The sequence below is a fragment of the Trachymyrmex septentrionalis genome, unplaced genomic scaffold (assembly GCF_001594115.1).
Source record: "Trachymyrmex septentrionalis isolate Tsep2-gDNA-1 unplaced genomic scaffold, Tsep1.0 scaffold37, whole genome shotgun sequence".
Lineage (NCBI taxonomy): Eukaryota > Metazoa > Arthropoda > Insecta > Hymenoptera > Formicidae > Trachymyrmex > Trachymyrmex septentrionalis.
This window is the reverse complement of record NW_017305536.1, coordinates 1,653,096-1,659,257: the sequence shown is the minus strand read 5'-3', so window position 1 is coordinate 1,659,257 and position 6,162 is coordinate 1,653,096. Positions and strand designations below refer to the sequence as shown.

Below are 6,162 nucleotides of genomic sequence, written 5' to 3'. Positions count from 1 at the left end.
TATCCCTTCTCATGTACACACACTGTGACATACAGAAGAAATTTTGTGTTATATTATTTTATATTACATTTAACACATTTCACGTATTCCGAATAGTTCATTAATTAATTTAATTTTTGTGTTATTTTAACACTAAATGAATATGTTAGAAAGTAACACAAATATTATATAAAAGAATTAATACAAGAAAGGTAATACTGACACAATTTGTAAGCAAACTATGGAAGCATACTTTTTCATTAAAATTAATGTTTATAATATATTAAATTAATAGGACTTGGAAGGGACTTTAAAGGGCATGTGAGTGCGTCTTAGTATTTTATAAGCGAGTTTGGCGAAATAGAGGATCAGCGAGAGGCTCAATTGTAAGCTAATTAGAGTATGTTAAATTAATACGTATTTTATTCATTTATCTTAAAATTTATACGTTTTAGAACACATTATATTTTCTTGTTACTCGTTTAGTTACTCATAAATTATTCTGGCACTAAGAAATATTGAATATCAATTTAACTATTATTACGAATTATTTAATATAATCATATTATATTACAAATAACATAATTATATTATCTTAAATTAATATTCAAATATGTTAAAAATTCCACATAACATTTTAGCAAGAACTTGAACCATTTTCAACACAAATCTCAAATGTTTATATTCTGAGTATATAAACTTTTCGATAATAATAGATGTGTGATTATATTATATTATATGTGTTTAATTTAACTATATAAATGCAATTAAGAATTAACTGTGTATTGTAGATAAAGATATTTTTTAATACAATTATATACAAAATAGTAGATAACTTCAAAATGCAAAATCTATCCATCTTTTATGTTTGTATCTATAAAGACTTTTGATTAACATTTCATAAACTACAAAATATCACAGTTTCAGCCAATTTGATACCACTTTTTCTGTACTTTTTAGTACGAGATTATTTAAAAATTATTGCTGAACTTATTAAATAAGAATGATTCTATAAATCTGATAAACAGTAATAATATTAAGAATTGAATATACAATTAAAGATACACAAAAAATAGATTTAGCACAAAGATCTTTTTTTTTTTTAGTTATTATTTGATTAAAACTCTCTTCAGATATCTATAATCCATATCTCATATAAATCTATATAGATAGAATACTAATATAGATATAACACTAATGTCAATAACCGGTAATTAAGTTTTTAATCGGTGTAAAAATAAGATTATATTATAATGATTTCAGTGTGCGAGGTATGTAATTTTAAGGAAAGTTAGAAAGGAAGACATGCGTTTATATTCAGTGGTAAGCGACGAACGAGCGAATAAGATAACGAGACTCATCGTCTCATTAACAATCGTACTTGTTTTGAAAGAAAATCTTCATCCGAGTTTTCTCATTCTATATCTTTTGCTATGTCAAGAATAGCCAAAGGAGATAACTGAATCCCTTTTGTACGCGACAGATGACACTTGTAATTTTAGTTAGTCGTCGACAATTAGTGTAATTTTAGTATTTAAAAGACACATTATTTTTTCGCGACGCGTTCCATCTTATCGCGTGTTCCTCGTTGCTGGAAATGCGGCTGTTGTGTACGAGCACAGTTACCCTAATCGATAAGTCGAGTTATTAGCGATATTAGCACACCTCTCCTTTTTCCCTCGCAGAAGGGCCACCAACCTTTCCCTTTTTTTCTGTGGCAGTCCTATAAAATTTATGATAATTTCCGGTTACATGGTACCCTTTCATTCTCGTTTTTAGTAGGCCATGATACGGCTACATAATTTCTCGTTGTGTCGCTAATGCGTAATAATTTTTCGACTTTACTGGCAGGCGAACAATATTGTAGCTCTGGGAGAAATGCTCTGGTGTTTCGCAATATGTATTTATAATGTTAAATAAATTTCAAATCGATAAATATGTGAAAGTTTATTTTAGATATAAATAACAGAACATTTTATATGTATATATGTACCTTTTTAAAAAAAATACAAATGTATATTTTAAATGATTATATATGAAGTATAGTATAATATTATTATTAAAAAATCATATAAAAAATTGAAAATGTTACAAAAGAAATTCTTTGAATTCTTGAAAAAATATATTAAATTTGTAAAAGAATAAATCAATACGCAGAAAATAAATTATATACAAGAGCCATTATTCATTTTAATAGAATAAAAGCAAATAATTCAAAACCATCCCAATCGCATTTAAGAACGATATCATGTTCTTTAACTACTCGTATATCATATATACGAGAATACACCTACATATACCCGGAGGGTGAGGATAAGCCAGATAGGCAGGGTGTACCAAATAACGTACGTACTTATCTGAACCATGCACTTTTCAGTGTGTGACAAGAGGATATGATTTATTGCCTACAAGCTTGCTACAATGACTGCGGTACGTGTTAAACTGACCACGTTCATCATTAAAATTAATGGGTATTGGATACTGCCCACGGTAAGCGGAAGGAGAGGTAGAAATGACCGAAAGCGTCGGAAAGCTCGGTGGCCGAGGAAGATGTTGTTAATATCGCAGATCGATATTTTGCAGCGTTTTGCGATAACAGTCGTCGGGAAAACAACATGAAATATTGATTTCGTTTATATTTGTACTTTTGAACCGTATAATATTAACCGTACGAAAGAGTTTCCGATGTATTATAATATTTTAATTTTTCTAACTTATGTACGGGATTTTGTATTACATGAAAAATTCGCGCTTGGAAACTTCATTAGAAATTTATGTAATCAGCGCGGTGCTCCTCAGAGTGACAATGTCGACGCGTGTAGTGAAAGCAGTTGTACGTATTACGTATTTTCATGTGTTCTGTAATTGCTTCTGGTGTCTATTGTGCGGATGAGTGTTAAGTCTGCGGCACGGCATCCATTAAAATTAATGGGGATTGGGATAGCGGAGATAGTCAGGCGTGATACTAAACGCGAAATGAAATAATGCATCATTCACAAAGAAACAATGCGCACAATTCAGTGATCGCATTATAATAATTTGTACATTACAATGCACGCATTATTATTAAAGCGATCAATATAACATTCCGATTAAAGTGCTCGAGTTAATGGACGACAGGTATTCCAAATATTTCAATACTAAAAATCAATCATTTTTATCGACACATGTCTCATTATCAGATTATCATTGGGTGGTTAAATCAATCATCTACGTTTAGTGCTGTATGGTTAAAGTAGTTATATTTAGAATCTCTGTACTTTTCGCAATATATTCCGAAGCATCGTATTAACGGCTAAATATATTGTATATTGGTCGAGTACTCGTGCGGTACTCGTTTTTGCGATTAACTATCTTATGGAAATAAATCGTATTACAGTATAATCGACCCAGTTTACAAAAGCAAGTTAAAAATAAGATTAGGCCGCGGCGTTACTATCTGCCAATTTCCCTGTTTACACGCCCTGCTTATAGCACCCTTATCGCAGTACACGTGACTCAGAATCGCATTACCCAGCAGCGGCAAAATAACCGTATAAAAATTTCCGTCTTCCTTTTTCCAGGGTCGACGCGACGAGAGGAAAATGCGCTCGGCGAACGAACGGGCAAGACCACGAGAATACGCTGGGCGATCGCTAAACCGCTTCAATCGCCGTCTATCATCGACCTATCCTTACAGGCGCGATAGATCGCGTTACCGTAATGACATTTCGTGGCCAGCTTTCGCGGCCGCTGATGGCGGGAATATGAGGGTCGCGCGAGGATGGCGAGACAAGAAGGTAGGCTAAGCAAATCGATCCGTCGATCGCACGTAACGCACAGCTAAGTAGCACGTTAAAACCCCGCGAGCGTCCCGCGCGGGGGCTATGCTTTCAGCATATTTGCATAGAATTCTGCTCGGTGGCGCGTACAGGTGTACGCGCGGCAGCCACCCATGGTACGCGAGCACCTGCCGAACGCTCACATAGTTACGCAAAATGACAGCGCTACTATTACGCATACCCGAGATAGCCGAGATACTTAACAATCTGGTATTCCGATTACGATAGTACGCCTATGCACGTAGGAGCGCATCTTCGAATGCGCCCGAGCAAGACGCGCTTACAGCGGATCGCAGCATGTAGGACAGACCTGGCGATCCCTGAAGCGACGAGGATCAGACCTCTCCGTTCATCGGCTTATGACAAGCATGTGACATGAATGCTAATAGCCAACCTGATGCCACAATCGAAGAGAAATTTACCAGCATCGTGAATTTCGTATAATTTTATACAATATACAGAAAGGACGGTTTGACGTATCTAAAAATTTAGCTACAGATGTAAATACAGATCTGAAAATAATTGGCTATCCAAAATTATTAGGACTCAAAATGGTTGTTGAGTGTCTAAACTTTTTGCAACATTGCTCGTCATACTTGAACGTTCTACACAAGGGATAAACTACTGAGGGCACTACGGTGTACGAATTTGGGGCATTACTGGGCATTACTGGGCATTACTTAAGAGAATCGTGTATTATAATAAGCGGTATGAGGTTTTGCTTTACTAGTGCGTTAATGGGCATTACTGGGACATTTAGTGGGCATTACTAAGGCATTAGGATATTAGTGAGCATTAGTAGGCATTACTAGGGCATTAATGGTCATAAAATTTAGGCATTACTTGGGCATTACTTGGGCATTATTTATAGGCATTGGTGTACACAATTTTGGTCAGTGGTTTATCCTTTGGTTCTACATGATAATTTTGATAGTCCAACAAAATGATTTTCAGCTTTATATTTAGTTGAATTTCTAGATGCTTCAGCAAAATCGTTCTTTGCGTATATATGCTCTCTGCGGTAAAATTAAAGTAATATTGCGCAACGTTATTACGAGTTCTTTTTATCTCGATAAAAATATCGCATTATGTCACTGCGTTCAACGTAAGATTAAAACTTACTAATATTATCAAAGATCATCGACGACAAATCGAACAAAGTAACTTTATAAATGGAATGGATTTATACTCTTTGACTTGTAGCTTGTTCTCAGTTTGAGAAACAATTCATAAAGTAATATCGTTCGAGCAAAAGTGTTTGATCAAAGACATAAAAAGTTTCATTAAAACTTCTTTGATCGCTGGAACAAGTAAAAAGAAGTACGCTGCCAATTATGTACTCCAGTTACGCAATGACCTACTGATTATGAAGAATAAAACGTTGTTATTACGCAACGGAAGTAATTAAATAAAATGCGAAAATATTTCTTTTATTACAAAAGCTATGCATTAATTTTTTTATTTTAATTACGTTTAAAACCACCGATATCAGTAAACAAATATTATTTATTTTATGTCATACGGCTAGAAAGATATGTAAATATCTTTGCGTCACGTAAAGATGAGTATATATAGTATGTATAAATTAGAAAGAGGGTCGGAGGGAGTAGCTGTGTACAATCGCCTACACCGTAGCTTCACATAATGTAGAAAGCATCCGTACATATCTAACAAGAGTTGGATTTTAAAGTACGAAAAGTTCCCAAGTTTTCTTGAATTTTCATTAAGTACGTTCCGGGAACACGGCGGAAAGGTCTCTAGAGGGGAGCACGATAACACCAGAAGCACAAGCGCCTCAGGTTCTATCTCTGCGGCGCGTAATTCGAGACCCAGCCTGCCGTTCGATTATAATTTCATTTGCCGGGAGCTCGTACGATTAATGCGATGGTGCCGACCTATTCTCTCTAATTAAATCCTGTATACCAACCAAAGATATCACGTGAGATTCTAGAATCGGTCGGATGAAAATCAACGACCGGTCATCGGGCTTCGAATCGAGCGTACCTATACGTAAAAGACGCGATCGCAAGGAATCACACGGAGACCTCCACTCACCTTAGTTCGATGCCTTGGCCGCGCTTGTCATTTATGCTAACGATCACGTCGCGTGGCTGTATCTTCTTATCACCGCTGCACTTCGGGGTAGTCACTTTGCCGCGCGAGTTTACGCCAGGCACAAACGATGACTACGTACGTCCGCACACGTACGTCTCGCTTCGCAATGACGTAGTGACATCCAGCGCTTCGCGATGACGAGATCAACGTCTTTCACCGTCTCCCACCCTGCCGATCTCTACTCACGCAGGTTCAATTCGCGGCGACGTGAGAGTTCCGCTCGGAGCATCGACGTACATACGCACGA

The 6,162-nt window shown here is 36.0% G+C and overlaps 1 protein-coding gene across 1 annotated transcript in view; it reads right to left on the bottom strand.

Moving 5' to 3' along the window:
* LOC108750630 (teneurin-a) overlaps positions 1–6,086 on the bottom strand; it is a 487,296-nt gene extending 481,210 nt beyond the window's left edge. Inside the window, exon 1 of the mRNA XM_018490196.1 lies at positions 5,856–6,086. The gene's annotated coding sequence lies outside the window, so the exon portion shown is untranslated. The remainder of the gene's footprint in view (positions 1–5,855) is intronic.
* Between the last annotated feature and the right edge of the window lie 76 nt (positions 6,087–6,162).